Below are 25,476 nucleotides of genomic sequence, written 5' to 3'. Positions count from 1 at the left end.
CTATATCCTTATTTATTTTCTTCTATTGGATCTATCAGTTACTGAAAGAGGTACTTTAACATCAACATTTAACCCACTAAAGAATAAAGCCACTTTATTCTTTATTGTTGTTATTGTATTTTAGCCAGTATTTTTCAGTGTTTGTGGTAGATTTTCACCATTAGCTTTGTCTACTGATTTTCTGGAAGTGAAAATCTCTGCAACTAATATGCTTGTATTATTCCTGTTTCACAGGTGAGAAAACAGACACATGGAGAATTTAGGGAATTTTCCTCAGGTCATACACCTAGCAAGTGGCTTTTCCAGGATTTACATCTAGTGGCCTGGGACTTTCCTGGTGGCACAGTGATTAAGAATCCGCTTGCCAATGCAGGGGACACGGGTTCGAGCCCTGGTCCGGGAAGATCCCACATGCCACGGAGCAAGTAAGCCCATGCACCACAACTACCGAGCCTGCGCTCTAGAGCCCGCGAGCTACAACTACTGAAGCTTGTGCACCTAGAGCCCATGCTCCGAAACAAGAGAAGCCACCTCAATGAGAAGCCCGCGCATCGCAACGAAGAGTAACACTCGCTTGCAGCAACTAGAGAAGCCCACACACAGCAACAAAGACCTAATGCAGCCAAAAAATAAATTAAAAAAAAAATCTAGTGACCTTTAGCCATGTGCTTTATTGACATTATTTAGTAGTATCATCATTATAGTATTTATAAATAACTATGCCCATTCTCTAATGATATGATTTAGTACTAAAGTACCCAAGTCTGTGGTAGAGAGACTGAGACAGAGTGTTAGCTAGTTTCCCTCCAGGCAGCAAAATGCCTACAGCAGTTCTAGACCTCACAGCTTTGCATCACATTGTCCAGGAGAAGACAGAATCTTTTCCAGTAGGCCCTGAGAGAAAGCAAGGAAGTGTCTCTTTTCCAGTATCCCTAGTAAATGCATCCTAGCACTTCGTTGGCTCTGATTAGGGTATGTGTCAATTCTTAAGCCAATCATGGTGGCCTGAGTAAAGGGATATAGTGATTGCTTTAAACCGATCTGGGCCCACCTCTAGAGCTCAGAGTGGAGTCAATCTCACCAAAAACAGGGGAGGAGGCTTCTCAAAGGAAATGTGGTGAAATATTCCCAGAAACAGAGGAATGGATGTTTGGTGGCAACAGACATTAGGTAAGCAGAGAGGATGGGGAGGGTGTTCCAGTAATAGATAAGCAAAGGAAAAGTGTGAAGTGAGCATGATAGAGAGAATGTTAAGAAAGGCCTGCAGTAAATCTTTTATTGTTATAACACAGGAACATTTTCCATGTAGAGAGCCAAGCTAACAATTTTTTCTGATTATTTTTTCTCCTTCTAAAGAGAACATATTTTGCTCTTAGGACAAAGAACATGCTTCAGAGCCACAGTCTCTGGGATCACAATCATTCCTCATCCTCAATTTACTGCAATCAGACTTTCCCCTCAGCACTCCATGGAAATGGTTTCTGATTCCCAAACAAGGCCTCCCAGAGGTCGAGAGAGGTTCAAGCACCAGAGTCTTAACCAGGGGGAGGAAGAGCAATACCCCCTAAAAACATTCTCCCCAAGTGGCATCCTTAGATGAAAGTTCTTGGTAGAAGTAGGGTGAAAGAGGAGCCGGTGAGTTCATTATGTTTACAACATTGCTCAGGCCATAAGCCAAATGGCAAAAAGGGAGGTGGGATGGGGGACCACTTTAGTGCAGCGGTCTCCCCACCAACTAATGGTGCAGCTCTAGTCCTTAGATCAGGCTTTTCTTCAGACTAGCAACACCTGATGGTGGAACCTAGCTAACTATGGGAGTGTTTTCATCTGCTGAGGATCTGGGTATATCAAAAATTAAGGAATAGCAAAACAGGTTACAAAAATTGTGCGTTATTTTACATATTTACACTTAACAAATTAATGCTTTTCATACTCACAAATATGCCTGTGTTACTGGGATATGTGTCACCAGAGACGAGACAAGGACATATAACGACAGCAAGCTGAGGTGAGGACTGTTTCAATGCCACTGACCCAGACAGTAGGTGTCCATTCTCTCCCGGCACCCACTGCCACCACTTCAAAGGGGTGGTTTTTGGTTTATGGTTTAAAGAACTCTTCAAATGATACAAGATTGGTTTGAGGAGAGGTACAACAAGAAAGGTTCAAGTATGAATAAGAATCATGCCAAAGTCCAAAGTCAGGGAAGGACCCACAGTGAAAAGAAAACCAAAAGGTTGATATGGACTCATTGAAAAGTAGTGCTTTGAACAAAGAAGATACCTTAAACATATGTAGAAGAAAAGCATTCCAGGCAGCGGAAAGAGCCAGTGAAAGACCCTAAGGTGGGAATGTGCCTGGATTGTTCAAGGATTAGCAAGGGGATCACTATGTTTAAAGGGCAGCAAGCAAGGGGTAGAGGAGTGGAAGATATGGGAGGCCAAATGGTGGAGAGTTCTGGAGGCACTACATAAATGGGGAGCTATTACAGGATCTGGAACAGAGCACAAGAATAGCATGAACTGATGGCTTTAAAGAGGTCAGTCTGGCTAACTGCTTGAGTATAGCCTGTTGGGAGCACGAGTAGAAGCAAGGAGACCAGTTAGGAGACTATTGCAGTAATCTAGGTGTGAGATGACGGTCAAGTGTGGTAGACGTAGATGGGGGAGGATTCTGTATCTATTTTGAAGGCAGAGCAAACAGGATTTGTTGATAGATTAGATATGGGGGTGTAAAAGAAAGGGTGATAAGAATGATTGCAAGATTTTTGGCCTGAGTAACTGGAAGGATGGTGTTACCATCAACCAAGACTGGGAACAGGATTCAGGGGAAAACAAGAGTTCAGTTTGGGGCATGGTGAGTGTGGGATGCCTGTTAGATTTCTGGATTTAATGGGTTGTCTGATCTGAGGGAAGCCACTTAACTTCTGTAGGCTTCATCTGTAAAATGAGACATTTGGACCAGGAAAACTTCAAGGTCCCGCCAGTATTTTTTTGATTCTAAGTTTCACTTAGCTAAGTTGTTTTTGTGCTAATTTACATGTTTACTTGTGTGTGTTGCCACAGATTACATTTCAGTTTTGTAGTTTTAAATAGGGAGGTCAGTGTAAGCCTTGCTGAAAAGATGACTTTTAGACAAAGGAAATACAGTCGCTAACCACGAAAGAATGTTGCATGCAGAGAAAAGCACCCGTGCAAGGATCTGAGGTAAGAGTGAGCCTGTTCATGAACTGGTTCGATTTTGATAAGTATGGGTTAAATACAAGGCACATACTTGACTGATAAAACCCACAGAGAGCAGAAAGTCTGTAACGAGGGGGAAAAAAGACATTAAAAAGTCTTAAAAGGATTCAAAAGCTAGTGGAACATCAAATAGCTTTTAGAAAAACAACAATTTGATGATTCAAGCATAAATGAATCAGAAACATAAGAATTACTTTTCCCCTTACATTGCTCTGAATAAAAATTCAGACATAAAAGTCTTGGCAAATATGGTTTAGATGGTTTCATAACCCTTTCCTCCTCTTCATAAAAGTCTGAATTTTAAAATTTCAAATTACACTTTTCGTAAACAGTCTCAAATTTAGCAATAATGAAACAATTTGGTTTTTAAAGAAATAATGCCAGTCACATCAAAGAATAGGGTAACTACTGAAAAATAATACAAATCATGAAATAATGAACTTTCCAATTATATTAAATCCTTTTTAATACAGTTAGGAGCTTTAACATTTAGTAAAAGCAAGGAAGATTTCCTCATGAAACAGGCAAAATCTTTTTTGGTCCTGGTATTTTCCAGGATTCTTACATTTCTGAAGATTTTGAGTAGATTAAGTATATTCTTGTTTTTTCTGTTCCCCTAATAGAAATCTGTTGATATTTAACACAAACCGGCAAAATTGGGAGAGATATTTTATTAATTTAGATGGAACGTGAGATCCTTCCTGGCTTCCTGGGGCTGGAAAAATTGAAATGTAAGCGGGAAAGAACAGAGAGGAGGATGGGTCAGGTGAGGAGTGGCAGTCGATGGCCTGTGTGGAATGCAGGTGGAAGATAGTTATCACCCAGGAAGGGAGATTTCAAGTCTCAGGTCGCGGCCCTGTGTAATAATAGTAACAACAGAAAAGCCTCACAGAGCACTTACTATGTGGCAGGGTGTGCATTTTACACATGTAATAGTATCTTTCTTTCATTTTGACAAGTGAAATATATAGCAACTGGTCATAGGATTTTTAATTTGAAAATGCATTCCACTGCCTTCTACCTTCTAGTGTTGCAAAGGAGAATTTCACTGCCAGCCTATTTCCCCTCCCCACAACCCTTTACAGATAACTTATTCATTCTGTCTGGAAGCTTGTAAGATTTTCCTCTTTATCCTTGGGCAAATAGTAACAGAAAATACTTAAAGAGTGCTTACTATGCACCAGGAAATATTCAAAGCATCTCACATATTTTAATACATTTAATCATTGTAGTAACACTTTGAAACTATTACAATGGCTATCCTTATACTACAGGTGACAAGACAGAGAAGTTGAATAAGCTGTCCGAGTTAAATAACCTGTACATAGTTGAGCCAAGAGAGCTGATAAATAGAAAGGAACACAGGAGACAAAACAATTGTAAATGCTATTTTAAAGGCACTGTACTTTAGAGTGCAGGAAATCTGAAAGAGAAACTGTATCAAGGATGATGGAGCTACTGAGATTGCTAGTACCCTGGAGTGTGCAGCAGGAGAAACTACTTGAAGGAAATTCTCTGGGCCCAACACCTGGAGGCTGCCCTGGGGTGTATCGCCTCTCCTTCCTTTTAAAACCTGCTTAGGAGGAAACAAAATCTTGACCATGGCTTATGTGGCCTTGCATGATTTGGGCCCCTGTACATTTCTCCACTGTAAACACTTATATTTTTGTTTGCTTTGTTTTGGTTGCCCAGCCCTTCAACTATGCTCCTTAGTTTAGGGTATTCATGACCCTTCCAGATCTTGCCTCCCTGCTCAAGCCATACAACTTTTCCAGTTCCACTTTTATCAAGGTTAGAATAGTTTCTAACCTTGATCAAATGTGAATGACTGAAGAACTGGCAATGTTTAACCTGTGGGAGAGGAGACTTTGGTGGGGGTGGGTGGGTAGGTGAAGGAAACCATTGATAGAGACCTCTCCAAATATTTGGAGAGCCGGCAAATGAAAGAAGGCTGTGGCTTAAGAGCAGAAACTGGGGGTGAGAGTGGGGGAGGAGAAGTCAGGGGAGAAAGAGTGAGATAGCCAAGCGGTTGGGAATAGCAACTGCAGAAACGTTCTCCAAAACGACTGCCTTCTGCACAATTTTTTAAAAATCAAATTTCTTGAGGTATCGTTTACATATAATAAAAATGCATCTATTTTAAATGTACATTTTCATGAATTTAGACAAATGAATGCACACATGTAACTACTCTAATCAAGATACAGCACACTTCTATCACCCCACAAAGTTCCCTTTTGCTCCATTCCAATCACCTGCTCCTGCCCCCAGCCCTAGCTTACCACTAATCTGATTTGGGTTACTAAATCTAGAATTTCATATAATGTAATCATACATTTTATATCTGGCTTCTTTCACTCAGCACAATGTTTTTGAGATTCATTACTGTTGTAGCATGTATTTGTTGTTCATTTCTATATACCTCTCGGAAGTAGTCTATTGAACAGATATACCAAATTTGTGCATCCATTCATATGTGGATGGACATTTGGCTTGTTTCCAAATGTTTGTTATCTTGAAGCTGCTATGATCATTCATGTACAAGTGTTTTTGTGGACATCTGTTTTCATTTTTCTTGGGTAAATATTACTTAGGAGTGAAATTTCTAGGTTACATGGTCAGTGCATATTTAACTTTTTAAGAAATTGCAAAGCTCCGTGCCAAAATGGGTGTGCTATTTTACATTCCTACCAGCAATGTATGAGATTTCCAGTTGCTCCACACCCTTGCCAACATTTAGTGTTGTAAGTCTTTAAATCGGAGCCCTCTCATAGGCCTACAGTGTGTATCATCGCAGTTTTAACTTGCACTTCCCTAATGACTAATGATTTTGGATGAGCATTTTTTCATGTGTTCATTTGTTGTTCCCATAGCTTCTTTGGTGAAGTGTCTGTTTAAATCTTTTCCCCATTTTTCATGAGTTGTTCATGAGTTGTAACATTCCTTATATTGTCTGGATAGAAGTCCTATATCAGGATTTTTTTAACATCTTTATTGGAGTATAATTGCTTTACAATGGTGTGTTAGTTTCTGCTTTATAACAAAGTGAATCAGCTATACATATACATATATCCCCATATCTCCTCCCTCTTGTGTCTCCCTCCCACCCTCCCTATCAGGATTATGTTTTGCAAATATTTTATCAAAAACCATGGCTTGAATTTTATTTTCTTATCAGTGTCATTTTAAGAGAAAAAGATTTAATCTTGATGAAGTCCAGTTTAAGCTCTTTCTTTTTTGGTGCATGCTTTTTGCATCCTATCTAAAAGAATCTTTGTCTAACTAAAGGTCACAAAGATTTTCCTCTAGAAGTCTTATTATTTTACCTCTTACATGTTGAGCTCTATATCTGATTCTTATACTGGCACCATAATCTTGATTAATGAATGTTGCTTTAGAGTAAATCTTGAAACAGGTAGTGTAGCTCCTCCAACTTTGTTTTTCTTTTTCAAAATGGTTTTTCCTATCTTAGATTTTTGCATTTCCATATAAAATTTATAATCACCTTGTCAGTTTCTAAACAAAAAGTCTTCTGCGGATTTGATTGGCGTTGCATGGAATCTATAGGTAAATTTGGGGAAAACTGGCATCTTAATATTGATAAAAAGTATTGAACATAGTATATCTCTTTAATTATGGAGCTCTTCCTTAATTTTCTTAGTAGTCGTTTTTAGTTTTCAGTGTTTAAGTCTAGTACATTTTTTGTTTAAACTTTCCTTAAGTATGTTGTTTTTGATGTTGTTGTAAATGGTATTTAAAATTTTCAGTTTCTAATTGTTTGTTGCTAGTATAACAATTGATTATTGTATACTGACATTGTTTCTTGTAATTTTCCTAAGCTTACTTGCAAGATCTTATCATGTTTTTGGAGATTTCATAACCATTTCCATATAATGATCATGTTCTCTCTGAGTAAATCAGTTTTAATTCTTCCTTTACAATCTTCCTTTACTTCTTCCTTTACTGATTAGGACTCCCGGTACAATGTTGAATAGAAGTGGAAGGCATAGGCATTCTTGCTTTTTACCCAGTCTTAAGAGAGAGACATTCGATCTTTCACTATTAAGCATGATGTCAGCTATAGGAAATGTGAGGGATGCCCTCTTCAAGTTGTGGAAGTTTCTACTTGTAGTTTGCTTAGAGTTCCATTTTGTTTTTCTGGGGTTTTTTTTTTCAGTTTTATTTATTTTTGGCCGCGTTGGGTCTTTGTTGCTGCGTGCAGGCTTTCTCCAGTTGCAGCGAGCGGGGGCTACTCTTTGTTGCAGTGTGCAGCTTCTCATTGCGGTGGCTTCTCTTGTTGCGGAGCACAGGCTCTAGGTGTGTGGGCTTCAGTAGTTGCAGCACATGGGCTCAGTAGTTGCGGCACATGGGCTCAAGGGCGCATGGGCTTCAGTAGTCATCGCTTGCGGGCTCTAGAGTGCAAGCTCAGTAGTTGTGGTGCATGGGCTTAGTTGCTCTGCGGCATGTGGGATCTTCCCGGACCAGGGCTCAAACCTGTGTCCCCTGCACTGGCAGGCAGATTCTGAACCACTGCACCACCAGGGAAGTCCCCTTTTGTTTTATTTTTATATAAAGAATGAGTATTGAGTTTTGTCAAATGCTTTTCCTACATCTATTGAGATGATCATCTGGTTTTTCTGTTTAAGTATACTATGATTGATTTTCAGTTGGTAAACCAATCTTGTTACCGTGTCTCATTTAATCAAAAAGGGAGACAATGGTAAGAGTCAACGAAGATGTGGAGAAGGTGGAACCCTCTTGCATTGCTGAAGGGAATGTACAAAGGTACAGTCACTTTGGAAAAAAGTTTGGCAGTTCCTCAAAAAGTTAAACACTGTGAGCCAGCAATTCTGTTCTCTGTATTTGCTCAAAACAAATGAAAGCATATGTCCACATGAAAACTTGTATATGAATGATCATAGCAGTGTTAGTCAAAAATTGGACAACTCATATGTCCCTCAACTGATGAATAAATAAGCAGAATGTGGTACAGCTGACCCTCGAGCAACATGGTTTGAACTGTACGGGCCCACTTACACGCAGATATTTTTCAAGAGTAAATACTACAGTGCTACTTGGTCCGTGTTTGGTTAAATCGTGGATATGGACGAACCTCGGATATGGAGGACCAACTATAAATTATATGCAGATTAATCCTTGCGTTGTTCAAGGGCCAACTGTATATCTGTACAATGGAAAAATATTAGGCTGTAAAAAGGAATTAAGAACTGATAGATGCTACAACCTGAATGAGCCTTGAAAGCATTCTGCCAGTTGAAAGAAGCCAGGCATAAAAGGCCATATATTGTATGAATCCATTGATATAAAAAGCCCCAAATAGGGAAATACACAGAGACAGCAGTTTAGTGCTTTGCAGGGACAGGAGAGAGAGGATTGGGTAGTGAATATCAATGGACACAATATACATTTTCAGGGTGATAGAAATGCTCTGAAATTAGATGGTGGTGATGGTTACACAATTTTATGTGTATACTAAATTATTAAACACCATTGCACTGTACACTTTAAATGAGTGAATGTCATGGTATGTGAATTATATTTCAATTCAAAAATAATAAAACAAAATACAACAACTTTACATTCCTGAAATAAACATTGCTTGGATATGATGTATTTTCATTTTTAATTTGATACACTAAAATGTTGTTAAGGGTTTTTGTGTCTATTGATATGTAATCTTTTTTTGCAGTGCCTTTGGTTTTAACCTCAGCATAATACTGGCTTCACAAAAACAATTGTATTGAATTGAAATTATTTCTTTTTTAAATGTTTAGTAAAATTCACTTGTGAAACCATCTGAACCCGGAATTTCTCCATGGGAAGGTTTTTTAACTACAAATTCAATTTACTTTTTAGATACAGATTATCTAGATACTTCTTCTTGAATGAATATTGGCAGTTTGTGTTTTTCTAAGAATTTTCCCATTTTACTTAAGCTGTCAAATTTATTGGCCTGAAGTTGTTTATAATATTCCCTTATTTTCTGTTGTCTGAGGATCTAGATGATATTCCTGATTTCGTTCCATATATTGATACTTTATGTCTTCTTTCTTTCTTAGTCACTCAGGCAAGAGATTTACCAATTCCATTGACTCTTTTAAAAGAAACATTTTTTGGTGTCATTGATTTCCTTTTTTATTTCATTGACTCCTGCTCTTAGCTTTATCATTACTTGTGTTCTGCTTACTTTGGGTTTAATTACTTCCTTTTCTAGTTTCTTAAAATAGAAGCTTAGATTATTTATTTAAGCATTTAAAACTATAAATTTCCCTCTGCACACTGCTTTAGCTCTTTCCCATATAATTTTCGATATATCGTGTTTTAATTTTCACTCAGTTAAAAATATATTCTAATTTTCCTTTGTGACTTCTTCTTTGAGTAATTTATTTTTATTTTTTTATTTTTTTTGGTCGCACCACGTGGCACGTGGGATCTTAGTTCCCCGACCAGGTATCAACCCTGCACCCCCTGCAGGGGAAGTGTGGAGTCTTAAACATTGGACCACCAGGGAAGTCCTTCCTTGAGTAATTTAGAACTGTATTGCTCAATTACTAAATATTTGGCAGCAGGGCGGGGGGGGGGGGGGTCCAAAAATTTTTTTTCTTATTGATTTCTAATTTAATTTTATTGTGATTGAGAATATACACTGTATGCTTTCAATGCTTTTAAATTTGTTGAGATTTCTTTTAAGATCCAAACTATAGTTGATCTTTGTGAATGTTCCATTGGCATTTGAAAGAAAGGTGTATTCTATTATTGTTTGGTGGAGTGTTTAAATGGTATGTTAGTGTTCAAGCTGTTAGTGTTGTCAGTGCTGTCTACTTGTTCTATCAATTACTGGGAGAGGAGTGTTGAACTCCCCAACTACAGGCATGCCTGGTTTTATTCCACTTTGCTTTATTGAGCTTCACAGATATCAGGTCTTTTACAAATTGAAGGTTTGTGGCAATGCTGTGTTGTCAGATGATGATTAGAAATTTTTATTTTTTTAAAATTAAGATATGTACATTTTTTAGACATAATGCTACTGCACATTTGATAGCCTACAGTATAGTATAAACATAACTTTTATATGCACTGGGAAACCAAAAAATCTGTGTGACTAGCTTTATTGCAGTATTTACTTTATCGTGGTGGTCTGGAAACAAACCCACAATAACTCCGTAAACCTGTGTAATTATAGATTTGTTTCCTTTTCCCTTCCATTTTATCAATTTTTGCTTCATGTAATTTGAATCTGTTTTAAGGTTCATGAATATTTAAGATTGTTATATCTTCCTAATGAATTGACCCCATTAAAATTTTGAAGTAGTCTTCTTTATCCCTTGTTCTGAATTCAAATTTATCAGATAGAAATAGAGCCATTTCAACTATCTTTAGATTAATGGTTGCATGGTATATTGTTTTATTACTATTTTATTTAAAATTATCTGTGTCTTTATATTTAAACTGGGTTTATTATAGGTGGCATATAGTTGGGCCTTTTTTCATTTTTTAAAAAATAAATTTATTTATTTATTTTATTTTTGGCTGTGTTGGGTCCTCATTGCTGCCCGCGGGCTTTCCTTTTTTTTAGTTGTGGCGAGCGGGGGGCCACTCTTCATTGTGCCACGTGGGCCTCTCATTGTGGCGGCTTCTCTCGTTGCAGAGCACGGGCTCTAGTCGTGCAGGTCCCAGTAGTTGTGGCTCACGGGCTCTAGAGCGCAGGCTCAGTAGTTGTGGCACACGGGCTTAGTTGCTCCGCGGCATGTGGGATCTTCCCGGACCAGGGCTCGAACCTGTGTCCCCTGCATTGGCAGGCGGATTCGTAACCACTGCGCCACCAGGGAAGTCCAAGCTCTCTCTCTCTCTTTTGAACTCTGCTCTTAAGATTATAGCTGCCTGGCCTCCCCAAACTGATCTGTTTCCTCGACTCAGCAAGTTGCTGTGTTCCTTCTCCCTCTGCTGTGCCTTTCTCAAGGCAGTAATCTGGGATAATCATAGGGATTCTTTCAGGAATCCAGTTCTACACTGCCAGATGTCTAATGTCTGAAACTTGCTATTTCATATATTTTGCCTGATTGTCTAGTTGTTTATGGTGGGAAGGCAATTCCTGTTAGCAGTTAATCCTTTCTAGGTGGAAATGGAAATTCCCCTCTCAAAAATTTTAAAACCATTAAATTGACATGGCAGATAGGACTGAGGAGAAGACATTAGAGGAAGCAATGTGAAAGATGACACTGAAACACCAGAGGTCAGTTTGTGAGACTTTTAGAAACTGAAGTCAAAATATAGCACCATTTTGAATACCATCCACCCCCACTCCCAATTTTACCCACCAACTGCCCAGGTCCTCTTCCCCTGCCTGCTCTAGAGCACTTCTGAGGCCCCTTTATGGCCTAAAGAGTATTTTTTTAAGTGCCTTTGAATCAAAAAGGAAAAAATTTAATGCCTAAATGATATCTTGCTATTCACAAAGATTAGTGGGGTCCTCCAAGTTCATTCATCTTCATTTTTTTCCCCTCTATCGAGAGCTTATGCTGCTATGAACTTAGTGAAGATTTTCTTTTTTGGCCACGCTGTGCGGCATGGGGATCTTAGTTTCCCGACCAGGGATCGAACCTGTGCCCCCTGCAGTGGAAGTGTGGAGTCCTAACCACTGGACCGCCAGGGAAGTCCCTGAAGATATTTTATAATTGCTTTAAAACTCAAGAATCCATAGCTAAAAGCACTTAAAAATTGATCCGAACACCACAATGAGAATAAAATATATCAAGTTTTTGGCTTTCCCCTTAGTGTATTGTATTGTCAAAGTTTTTTTGGAACTCTGGTTCATTTGGACTTGATTTGGTGGAAGATAGTATGCATTAAGCATAAATTCCCTTGTTGTACAAGAGCAGTCGTTCTTCTGTAAGTATAAAACAGCAAAAAGAGATTTTCTTCCCTGTCTTGGGGCTGATGGGAGTGCTGTGGTTTTTGCTATGTGTTCACAAGCTGACAAAATGGACAGTACATTTTTCACGTTGTTTCAGCCCATGTAAATTTTTCGAAATAAATGGTTCCTGCTTGCCAAACCTCAGTGAATAACACTGACTTCTTCTCAATCCACGAAGCTTACCACATGGATTACATATATGCATTACTCACACAGCACAATCACTGGCCCATATGCCAGAGTGAAATATGATTTTACAGTTGCCTCTAGAGCACACATTTCCAGCTTTGGTTCCACATACAAGGAGACAGATTTGCAGGTTTTATTTTCTTACACAGATTCAAACACATTTGCCTCAAGCAGAAATGTACGCTCCATAGTTAGTTCTTTTGTTGTAGGAAACTCATGCTTCTTTTCAGACAATCTGTCACCTATTAAAAAAAAAAGAGCAACATTGCACTGTCCGCATCGTTAAAACTTAAAACAGGTCCAAAGGAAAATGTGCCTTGGAAATCCTTCACTGATTTGTTTTTGTAGAACAGCTGGAGGTGAGGCCCACGGTACTAATCACATCCAGTTGCTACTGGTCAAATTGCACATTCAGGAAATTCATAATTAGGTGGTTATATCCCCTGAGTTTACCCCGAAGCACTCTTTACAACTCTTGATTTGTCTTATTCCTTGTCATTCAAAACAACCAGAGAGAGAGAGAGAGAGAGAGAGAGAGGAGAGAGAGAGAGAGACAGGAGAGGAAAAGGGAAATTGAAATAGAATTTCTAAGAAGTTATGTCTCTAAAATAAACCAAATTGTCTATGAATGCTGGCCCTCTCTTAAAAAGAAAAACAGCCAGAGAATGTGTATATATTAACGTGTGTGTCTTTCTCAAAAACATTCAAAAAGGGTTAAAAACATTTTTAAAAGGTGTTCTCCTTAAAAACTGTGCTCTGAAACGTTCATCTGTTTATGTTTCAAAGAGTGTGGATTTAAAATTAACTGGTACTACCCGGACTTCAAGGATCAAATTTTAATATTTCATGTAAATTGTATATGTTTCCTTATTCTATTTGCTTCTCTACCTGCCAGCCTTGGAATTATTAGGTAATTAATACAATGCCAGAATTTGTAGCTCAAGCGTTTGTCGATCCTTTGCTGGTTATGAGCAAATTTCTCAGTTCTGTATCAGAAGATCTGACTTCTAATCTATACTTTGGAACATCAGTGTTTCTTAGGATCTTTACTTCTTTATTAGGTAGTTTTAGGGAAAATGGGGAAAGAGAAAATGCTCTAGGAGCCGAACTGTGGTGAGGAATATATTATCATGAGTTTCCTAGTAATCCCATACCACTAACTGTTGATTCATTGATCTAATAGAAATAAACAGAGGTTAAGTGCCACATGCTAGTTAAGCAAATAAAAGCCAAATAGAATTCCTCAAAAAGTCAAATATAGAATTACCACATGATCCATCAACTCCACTTCTGGATACCCGAAAATATTGAAAACAGGTACTCAGACAAGTACTTGTATACCAATTTTCATAGCACCACTGTTTTCAATAGCTCAAAGGTGGAAACAATCCAAATGTTCAGCAATGGATAAATGGATAAAGTGTGCTACACACATACAATGGGATAGTCTCAGCCATAAGAAGGAATAAAGTACTGATACATGCTACAACATGGATGAATCTTGAAAACATGGCAAGTGAAAGAAAGCAGACACAAAAGTCACATATTATATCATTCCATTTATATGAAGTATCCAGAATAGGTAAATCTATAGACACAGAAAGCAGCTTGGTGGTTGCCAGGGGCTGAGGAAAGGAGAGAATTAACAATAACTGCTTAATGGATACAGGGTTTTATTTTCAGGTGATGAAAATATTTTGGAACTAGATGGAGGTGGTAGTTACACAACATTGGGAAGGTACTTAATGCAAATGCCACTGAGCTGTTCACTTTAAAGTGATTAATTTTATGTTGTGAATTTTACCTCAATAAAAAAGTAAAGTAAAAAAAAGAAAAAGAAATAATGCATGTTTCCTCTAAGGACCTAGCACTTCTTGGAGGCTACAGAACTTGATGTTCCTAACAGAGTTGTAGGTAGGACCACAATCTAGCAAAACAATCTATCTGGGCTTCACTTTTTCCAAAAGCCAATTTAAAATGTTAATTCATTATTCAAAACAAGACTTGTAAACATGGCAATAATCATTTTCATATGTTTTCCTCCAGAAACAGGTCCTTACATAAACTATAGGTTCATTCTGGGCTCCACTTTCAAATTCTGCCCCTGATCTTTCTTTAATGTACATGTTAAACCAATGTACTACTGAAGCTTCATGTAAATTTGACATTTCTCAGTTATTAAATGATAACCCCTCATGTCAAATAGAACCTCCTTCTTCCCCAGGAACTTTTCTTCCCCCCCTTAATTTCACTAAGGAGGGGGGTCAGTAGCAGAGGAGTTCTAGTATAGTCTGTTCTTATCTTAAGGAAGAAGAGAGCTTAGAAGCAGAAAGAAAAGGACAGGAGCATTTCAGATTAAATTACTTTTTCAAATAAAGTTGTAGCAAAAAGAATACACACAAGCAAAAGGATAAAACGGGCGAAGTTAGGCATGAGAGACTGCCCTCCACCCAGGCAAGTGTGCATGTTCTTCCGGGCTCTCAGGTGTGCCTAGAGAGGTAGTCTGAGTCCTCTCCTGGGAGAGCATGAGAAGACAGGGCACAGACAGCCTGTCTGATGTCACCATATGGGTCCTCAGGGGTAGAGACTTCTGGGCAGGCCACCATTCACTGAACTGTCACTGCTTGACATATACCAGCAGCTGGAGCTGAGCTCTGACGAACAGATCACTCAAGACCAAGCAGCCAGAGAGAGGAGCAAGCTGAACATTCAGAACAGGCTATCTATGAATTACAGTTGCTGGGGGGCAGAGAACATAACTTAAACTTGGACAGAAAGGATAATAGAACTACCTAAAGAGATACAAGGGCTACACAAAGTAGACTTTCTTGATATAAAAACAACAACAACAAAAACATGATTTCTAAACTTAAAATTCATTAGTGAAGAAAATAGTAACTGTTGAAATTCAACTAGTAGCCTGGAAACCGGATGCAAGAATATTACAAAGCTCAGAGGAAAAAAATGTAAAACATGAGTACAGAGATGGAAGGGAGGTTTAAGGACACTGACATGAGACTGTTTGGAGTTCCAGAAAGAGAAGATGATGTACATAAAGGAGAGGACATATTTAAATAAAACAAAATGAAGCATGCAAACAATAATATTTCCCTGGATTGAAGAAAGGATACCAAGTTTCAGGCAGGAATGATGAGAAAAGATTATATCTATGCCTATGTCTATATCTGTATCTATCTTTGTCATCATATATATAGATAGCTATAGATATATACACACATCTATCTATATCTATTTATGCATATATATTTCTTTAAATGTCTATATACACATATATACGGGTAGACATATCCTGCTAAAAATTGTGAGCTCCAAAGATAAAGAGAACAATCTTATTCTTTCTGTGTAAAAGTTTGTAAGTTATTTATTTATTTATTTTTGGCTGCGTTGGGTCTTCATTGCTGCATGCAGGCCTTCTCTAGTTGCAGTGGGCGGGGACTACTCTTCATTGCGGTGCGCGGGCTTCTCATTGCAGTGGCTTCTCTTGCTGTGGAGCCTAGAAGCCGGCTCTAGGCGCACAGACTTCAGTAGTTGCAGCACCTAGGCTCAGTAGTTGTGGCTTGCAGGCTCTAGAGCGCAGGCTCAGTAATTGTGGCGCATGGGCTTAGCTGCTCTGAGGCATGTGGGATCTTCCCGGACCAGGGATCGAACCCCTGTCCTCTGCATTGGCAGGCGGATTCTTAACCACTGTGCCACCAGGGAAGTCCCTGTAAGTTACTTATAAAGGAAAAAGATTAGACTGTCATGAAATTCTCCTTTGCAACACTAGGAAGCTAGAAGACAATGGAATACATTTTCAACTTAAAAATGTATTTCACCTGTTAGGGTACAAGAAAGGTGTTTACAGATACATAAGCATTCAGAGAGGTCACACATCTCATTACTCATCTGGGAAAAAGACTTTATTAATTAAAAACAAACAAACTAACAAAACAGAGACTTGAAGAAGAGAGAAAGCCATAGTGAGCAACAGACTTGTGATATTTAATTAAAAATAGGTGAACAATGATAGACCGGGAATATGTAACTAAATAAAGATTCTAGAAATAGAGAAGTGTACTAAGAAGGAAACTTCTAATAATAATCTGGAATTTAAAGAACTAAACCACCTCAGGAAAACTAAAGAATTGTGGTGAGGAGGGGCATGAGAAAGAAGGAAGCAAAAATATTCCAAAGGCTTCATCTCTTGGGAGGAGAGTAAGGAGGAAATTGCAACTGAAGTCTTCTTCAAGTTGAATATAATGGGTGAAGAGCGATAGTGGAGTAATGGAAATTCTCATTTGGGGAAAAGTTGGTGTCTTCTTTTCATGAAATACTAGGGAAATATCTGCCTGATTTTATGACAGCTGGGAAAGGACAAGTAACAATTAATGAAATGTAAACGAAGAGCAAAATCTTAAAGCAGGCGTGGTGTTACTAATACCATGGAACATGGAATTTGAGTTTCAAATCTCTAAACAGAAAAAAGAGGGACACTTTGTAATGATAAAAAGCATAATTTATGAAGAAAATAAAACAGTCCTAAGATTTTATACATGAAACAACATAGAAGCTAAACAAATTTTTTAAATTATTAGAAACTCAACTGTTAAATAAAATATTATAGTAAAGGACTTGAATATCAGAATTGGTCAATTCTGATAGATAGGTAGAAAGACAGATAGAAAAAGACATAGAGGAATTAAATAATACAATCACAAAGCTTGTTTTATATGGATACAGTCATCCTCATTATTTGTAAATTCGGAATTTGTGAATTTGCCCCCTTATGAAAATGTGTTTGTAACCCCCAGATCAATATTTACAGAACTTTTCCATCCCTCACAGACACGTGCAGAGCGGTGAAAAATTTGAGGTCAAATAAGGTGACACTCTGCCTTCTTATTTCAACTCTCATATTATAGAAGTGTCCTCTTCCCAGTCTATTTCGTATCAGAATTTGGGCATTTGGGTGCTTTTTGTTGGTGACTTCACTGTTTAGATTGGTGCCCCAAGTGCCGAAATGCCGTCTGGGGTCCTACATGCAAGAAGGCTGCGATATGCCTTGCAGAGGCGATACATATGGTAGATAAACTTCATCTAGGCATGAGCTTCTGTGATATTGGCTGTGGAATCAATGTTAATGAGTCACCAGTACACATTAAATAAGGAGTCTTTAAACAGAAACACATAGGAAGGTTATGTATTGACCAGTTGACAAAGATGTTGCAACCAGAGGTTCACAGGAATCTAGCCCTGTATCTCCCACAGGAGCAAAGGTTCAGTCTTCACAGTGTCTTTATAGGACATAACTACTGTGAATAATGAGAACCAACTGTATTAAGATTTAGAGAGAACTTTAAGTTCCTCAAAGAAATTCCTTTTTTTTTTTTATATATTCCATGGAAGACTTCTAAAAGTTACTTATGTGTTTTTCCTTAAAGAAGTCCTCATTATGATTTCCTGATCATAACCCACTAAATTTAAAAATAAATAAAAAGGATACAAAAACTTCAACTACATTGAAATCAAGAAGTATATATCTATATATTCCCTGAATTTAAAGAAATGTTAAAAACTGTCAAAAAAAGCAATGAAAAAATTAAAATTATCTAGAAAGCAATGAAAATAACATTTCCTACTAAAACTTATGGCATTTGGTAAAAGCCACATTCACAGAAAAAAATTATAACCTTAAATTCTTTGTTATTAAGGAATAAAGATATTAAAATATAGAAGCTCTATAATCACTTACAAAAATTAGAACAACAACTAAAAAACTAAGAAGGGGGAATTAAGAGAGGGAAAACCTGAAACTAAAGAAATAGAAAACAAAAATAGTATAAAAAATAAAAAGCTCAAAAATCACTTCATGGGGCTTCCCTGGTGGCGCAGTGGTTGAGAGTCTGCCTGCCAATGCAGGGGACACGGGTTCGAGCCCTGGTCTGGGAGGATCCCACATGCCGCGGAGCAGCTGGGCCCGTGAGCCACAACTACTGAGCCTGCGCGTCTGGAGCCTGTGCTCCGCAACGAGAGGCCGCGATGGTGGGAGGCCCGCGCACCGCGATGAAGAGTGGCCCCCGCTCACCGCAGCTGGAGGAAGCCCTCGCAAAGAAACGAAGACCCAACGCAGCCAAAAATAAATAAATAAATCAATTAAAAAAAAAATAAAAGAAAATCACTTCATTTGAGTAACACACAAAAAGAGAAACCATTTTTATTTGAGATTAAGGAAAAGAGGGAGAGTAAAAAACATACAAGATTGTGAATAAGAGTACATAAAGACAAATACCAAAGAGAACAAAAGAAATAAAACATTATGTGCAACTCTATAATAAATTTGAAATTTGAAACCTACATGATTTCCTAGCAAACAATATGTATAACAATCCAAGTAAAGACAGGAAACTTGAATAAACCACTATATAAGCGTTTTTTTTTTTAAGTGATTTAAGATCTAGTATTTACAAAAGCAGCAGGATCAAATGTCTTCATATCTGAATTCTAACAAAACTCAAAGTAAATAATTGCAAGATCTTAGAAAAAAATAGGAAGCACCCCAATTCATTTGATGAAACCAGGAGAATTTTAATACCAAAACCCAACAAAGAGAATGTCAAATAGTAATCCATGTGACCGAATAGGGTTTATTCCAATAGTACACTCTCAGGAACTCTAACAACATAATTTTTATACTTTGTCATTTGAAATCATGTCAAACTCACAGAACAGTACAAGAACAGTACAAAGAACTCTCATTGTACCCTTTACCCAGAGACATTTTTCAAGTTTTGCCAACTCTCCCAGTAACATTCTTTAGGAAAGGGATCCATCCAGGATCATGTGTTGCAACCAGCTTTGTCTAGTCTCTGGGAACAGGTCCTCAGCCCTCCCTTGACTCTCATGACCTTAATATTTCAAAAGATCACAGGCCAGTTATTTTGTAGACTCCCCCAGTTTGTGCTTGTCTGATGTGTCTTCACAATAACATGAAGATTATGTGTATTGGGCAGGAACCACATATTCATAGAACGATGTGTGATGTTGCATCCCCTTGAGGGGCACTTGAAGTTGATTTGCCCCATGCCTGGTAGTTCGCTCACTAGCGTAAGGTGGCATTGCCCAGATGTCTCCACTATAAAGTCTCTCTTATTCCCTTTGTAATTAGTAAGTATTTTTGTGGGAAGATACTTTGACACTAGTAAATATCCTGTCCCCCGTCCAACCTTCACTCCCTGGTTTCTTGCCGTGCTTTTGCCTAAATTGTTTATTGCTATACTGGTTGTTAAACGGAGAATTTCCAATTCCATAATTTCTTCTACATTTGTTGGTTGGCATTCTACCATAAGGAAAAACTTTCTTTTTATTTATTTATTTATTTATATCAGTATGGACTAAAGCATTCCATTTTTATTCAATAGGTTGCAATCCTTTACTATTATTATTTATTTTGATGATCAAATTTTTCCATGTTTTGGCCAGTGGGCGCATCTTAAGCTTGTTTCTATGTCTTTCGGTAGATCCCCACCTTTCTGTGATCATGACCTTACTTTCTGTCACAGCAAGATGTTCCAGGCTTATCTTTTACTTTCCCTGCCTTGGCCTTGAAATCAGCCATTTCCAGAAGAAGGCTTGATTCACCTTAAAAGAAAATGTATTTAGAAACCAAGATCTGGGTACTAGGTGTGCTCATTGCTATTGAGATATCACTGCTCCCGGGCTCTCTAAGTGGATAGAGCAGTTAATACACAAATTAAAACCACAAAAACCACTTTAGGGCCCACTAAAATGACTGTAATTGGGATTTCCCTGGTGGTCCAGTGGTAAAGAATCCGCCTTGCAATGCAGAGGACACGGGTTCGATCCCTGGTCAGGGAACTAAGATCCCCCATGCCGCGGGGCAACTAAGCTCGCATGCCATAACTACTGAGCTTGCGCGCCTCAACTACATAGCCTGCATGCTGCAAACTACAGAGCCCACCTGCCCAGTCTGCATGCCACAACTAGAGAAGAGAAAACCTGCACGCCACAACTAGAGAGAAGCTCACGTGCCACAACGAAAGATCCTGCGTGCCTCAATGAAGATCCCACGTGCCACAACTAAGACCTGACACGGCCAAAAATAAAAAAAATAAATAAATAAGTAATAAATAAATCTTAAAAAAAATGACTGTAATAAAAAAGACAGCTGATAACAAATGTTGGAGAGGTTATGGAGAAACGAACCTTCATACATTGCTGATGGGTGTGTAAAATGGTACAGTCACTTTGAAAACAGTTTGGTAGTATCTAAAAATGGTTAAACACAGAGTAACTATATGATGGCAATTCTAATCTTAGATAAACACCGAAGAGAATTGAAAATACGTTCACACAAAAAAACTTGCATGTGAATGTTCATAGCAGCATTGTTCATAATAGCCAAAAAGTAGAAACAACACAAATATCCATCGGCTGAAGAGTGGATAAAAAAATGTGATATATCCATACAGTGGGATGTTATTTGGCAATAAAAAGAAATGAAGCACTGATACATGCTACACCATGGATGAACCTCTGCTGTGGATTGAATGGTGGCCCCAAAAATTGTTCATGTCTTTATTTCTGGAGCCAAAAAGGGTCTTTACACCTGTAATTCAGTTAAGAATCTTGAGATGAGGAGATCATCCTGATTTATTCAGGTGGGTCCTAAATTCTATGACAACTGTCCTTATAGAAAGGGTAGAAGGAGATCTGAGAGACAGAAGAGGAAAAAACAAAGACACACACAAAAGGCTGTGTAAATACGGAGGCAGAGATTGCGGTGATGTGATCGTAAGCCAAGAATGCCAAGGAATGCTGACAGCCACCAGAAGTTGGAAGAAGTAAGCTAGATTCCCCTCTAGAGCCTTCAAGGGGAATATGTAGCACTGCCAACACCATGATTTTGGACTCTGGCTCCCAGAACTGTGAGGCAATAAATTTCTGTTGTTTTAAGCTACCCATTTTGTGGTAATTTGTTATTACCTCAGGAAACTAATACAACCTCAAAAACATTAAGCTAAGAAAATAAGGCTAGAAACCAAAGGCTACACATTATAAGCTTCCATTTACATACGATTTCATTGATACGAATTTTTCAGAAAAGGAAATCTATAGTCAGAAATCAGATCAGTGGTTGCCAGGGACTGAGATGGGAGAAACAACTGACTAAACAGCCATAAGGAAACATTTTGGCATGACGGAAAAGTTCTAAAATCGAATTTTGTGGTGATGGATGCACAACTATATAAATTCATTGAAAACATTAAATTGTACATTTACATTGGGATATTTTATGGTATGTATGTTATACCTCAATAAAACTACTAAAAAATTAAAAACTGAAATATAAAAAATTAGAAATAAATTGGATAAGGAAAGCAAAGAACATATACAAAGAAAACTGGTAAATAATTTTTTCCCTTTATGGGTGTGGGAGGCATTCTTAACTAAGATGAAAAATCTTAAGGTGTATTTCTATATAGAGACATATATTTATGTATAACATTTTAAAACTTGTATGGCCAAAGATGCCATAAGTAAGATCAACTGAGAAAATAACATATTTAAAGAAAAATTTCAGCAGATGACAAACCATGAAAATTTCTAGTAATACAAGATAATCTTAGATATTAATGAAATGCAAAAAAATCCTGTAGAAAAATTAGCAAAGAATATGAAGAGCAATGACAAATAATAAATATAGATTTAAAATGCATAAACTGAAGCATGATGAGAGAATGCAAATTAAAGCCCTGATGAAGTATCTCTTTCTACTCCATCAAAGTCGGAAAATTACAGAGCAATAATACCTACTGTCGGTGGGAATAAGATTGAGGAAGAATAATAATCTCATATATTTCTTGTGGAAATACTGTGAACTGTTATCTCATTTGAAAAGTAATTTGGTAATATGTATTAATACAGATAAAACTTTTAATCTGCTCTTAGATATTAATTTCATTGATAAAAAGGACCAGCCATATGATATATGCACAAGTACGCTTATTTTATAGCGCTGAGTATAGAGGTGGCAAATTGGGGGTGAGAAAGTAAATGCACCTTGAAAGAGGAATTGGTTCAGTAAGTCACACTACATCCACAACCATGGAATGTTTTCCAGTCATTGAAAGAGTTAGAGACAGAAAATTAAGAGCAATACCAGTGGATTTGGAAATTCTACCAGGTACTACTGCCTGAGAGAAGCAAGTTGAAGAGGGGGGAAGGGGGTGGGAAAAATTGGTGAAAGGGGTCAAAAGGTCAAACTTCCAGTTATACAACAAGTCATGGGGATGTAATCTACAGCATGGCCACTATAGTTAATACTGTATTGCATATTTGAAAGTTGCTAAAAGAGTAGATCTTAAAAGTTCTCATCACAAGAAAAAAATTTTGTAACTATGTACTGTGACATGTTAACTAGACTTGTTTTGGTGATCATTGAACAATATATATAAATATCTCATCATTATGTTGTACACCTAAAACTAATTCAACGTTATATGTCAATTTTACCTCAAAAAAAAAGAAAGAAAAAGAAAAGCAAGTTGTAGAGAAGTATGTAAATTTTTAAGAAGTTATGTATTTATACATATATGTGTATAAACATGTACGTGTGTGTCTACAGCATCTTTCCATTATAAAAGTACCGTTTCCCACTGTAATTAATAAGTAATATGTAGGATGCATCTTTGAAGCCAAATGAATGTCTTGTTTTCCAGCTACCTTTAATCCAGTGGATTTTGCATCTTTGCTTAATTCAATTATTACATTGAGTGGGTGCAAATGAATCTTTTTTTATTATTTGAGATAAACTTTGTTGAAGTACACTGAATCATTTAAAAAACCCTGTTTTACTACTGAAGCCCGCGCGCCTATAGCCCGTACTCCACAACAAGAGAAGCCACGGCAATGAGTAGCCCACGCACTGCAACGCAGAGTAGCCCCCGCTCACCGCAACTAGAGAAAGCCCGTGCACAGCAACGAAGACCCAACGCAGCCAAAAATAAAAATAAATAAATAAAATAAAATAAAAACCCTGTTTTTGTTCCATAGCAAGTTTTGAAGGCCGAATGATCTACATAATGGCTTCCTTTCTCTTTAACTTGGCCTGGGTAGACCTAAAATAAATAGGCTTACATCATGCTTGCTCACTGTCTCCATGACCAAACTGAATACAGCTGACATTTTCTGTTTTCTCTTAGACTATCTGACACTTCCAGAAAAAGATATTATAACACATTAGCCAATGAGACAAGTAAATTATACTTTTGATTTTGGCATCAGCATCAGCAGCATTGATTAGTAAAACTTACCAGAATAAAATTTTATTAATCTAATCTCTATTTTTCTGCACTTGACAGTTGCTTTTTGAAGTTTCTGCCAAGGCTGGTTCAGTGATATTAGCCACAACTAGTATTTTTATGAGTACAACATTCAAAATCTCTCTCTATAAAATAAATTAGAAAATTTCACAATATTGCATTTTTTTACTGTCTGGTTTTTGATGTTAAATACTTAGATTATTTGAAAATAAACTAGACTCTTTGGAGTACAAGTGACTAGTACAACATACATTTATCTCAGTTCAAATTGCATCATCCAAAATCATTCTTCAAGAGAATCACCATGTACACAAAAGAGCTTTAAAGTTTGTTCAAATGATAAGGTTTATGCTTTACTGCTCTATTAAAGATTTAACTAAACCGGTTTGCAGGGTAGAAATAGAGACACAGATGTAGAGAACAAACATATGGACACTAAGGGGGGAAAGTAGCAGGGGGGTGGTGGTGGTGGTGGGATGAATTGGGAGATTGGGACTGACATGTACACGCTGATGTGTATAAAATAGATAACTAATAAGAACTTGCTGTATAAAAAATAAATAAAAAAAAAAAGATTTAACTGAAAAGAATCAAGCAAGGAAACTTTTTGCTTGGGATGAGGAGAATAAGCCCTAAATCCCATACTGTTGTATTTCAAAGAGTTACTTTTCTAAGTAAAATGGAAACTTTTAGCACAATGTAGACTCCTTAGTATTTTACCAATGAAAACACAGAATTAAAAAGTAAACTATTTTTTTAATTTACTTTTTTATTGAAGTATATTTGATTTACAATGTTGTGTTAATTACTGTTGTAGAGCAAAGTGATTCAGTTATACATATATATATATTTTTTTAAATATTCTTTTCCATTATGGTTTATCATAGGATATTGAACATAGTTCTCTGTGCCATGCAGTAGAACCTTGCTGCTAAAAAGCAAACTTTTAATTAGAAAGTTTCATACAATTTAATCTATTTAGAAGCATTAAGAGATCTCTTTGAGGGATTGGGTGAATAAATATTTGAACATTCTACAAACAATAAATGCTGGAGAGGATGTGGAGAAAAGGGAACCTTCTTACACTGTTGGTGGGAATGTAAATTGATACAGCCTCTATGGAGAACAGTATGGAGGTTCCTCAAAAAACTAAAAATAGAACTACCATACGACCCAGCAATCCCACTACTGGGCATATACCCTGAGAAAACCATAATTCAAAAAGAGTCATGTACCACAATGTTCACTGCAGCTCTATTTACAATAGCCAGGACACGGAAGCAACCTAAGTGTCCAACGACAGATGAATGGATAAAGAAGATGTGCGGGCTTCCCTGGTGGTGCAGTGGTTGAGAATCTGCCTGCCAATGCAGAGGACACGGGTTCGAGCCCTGGTCTGGGAAGATCCCACATGCCGCGGAGCAACTGGGCCCGTGAGCCACAATTACTGAGCCTGCGCGTCTGGAGCCTGTGCTCCGCAACAAGAGAGGCCACGACAGTGAGAGGCCCGTGCACCGCGATGAAGAGTGGCCCCCGTTTGCCACAACTAGAGAAAGCCCTCACTCAGAAACGAAGACCCAACACAGTCACAAATAAATAAATTAAAAAAAAAAAAAAAAGAAGAAGATGTGGCACATATATACAATGGAATATTACTCAGCCATAAAAAGCAACGAAATTGAGTTATTTGTAGTGAGGTGGATGGACCTAGAGACTGTCCTACAGAGTGAAGTAAGTCAGAAAGAGAGAAACAAATACCGTATGCTAA

General features: G+C 37.6%; 1 long non-coding RNA gene across 1 annotated transcript in view; it reads left to right on the top strand.

Annotated features, from left to right (window-relative positions):
* Positions 1–25,333, top strand: part of LOC309659390 — a 32,675-nt gene extending 7,342 nt beyond the window's left edge. Inside the window, exon 2 of the long non-coding RNA XR_014262772.1 lies at positions 235–25,333. This is a non-coding gene — a long non-coding RNA (uncharacterized lncRNA). The remainder of the gene's footprint in view (positions 1–234) is intronic.
* The last annotated feature ends 143 nt before the right edge of the window (positions 25,334–25,476 follow it).

This window comes from Balaenoptera physalus, assembly GCF_965194825.1.
Source record: "Balaenoptera physalus genome assembly, chromosome: 4".
Taxonomy (NCBI): Eukaryota; Metazoa; Chordata; class Mammalia; order Artiodactyla; family Balaenopteridae; genus Balaenoptera; species Balaenoptera physalus.
This window is presented reverse-complemented; position numbering and strand designations above follow the sequence as displayed.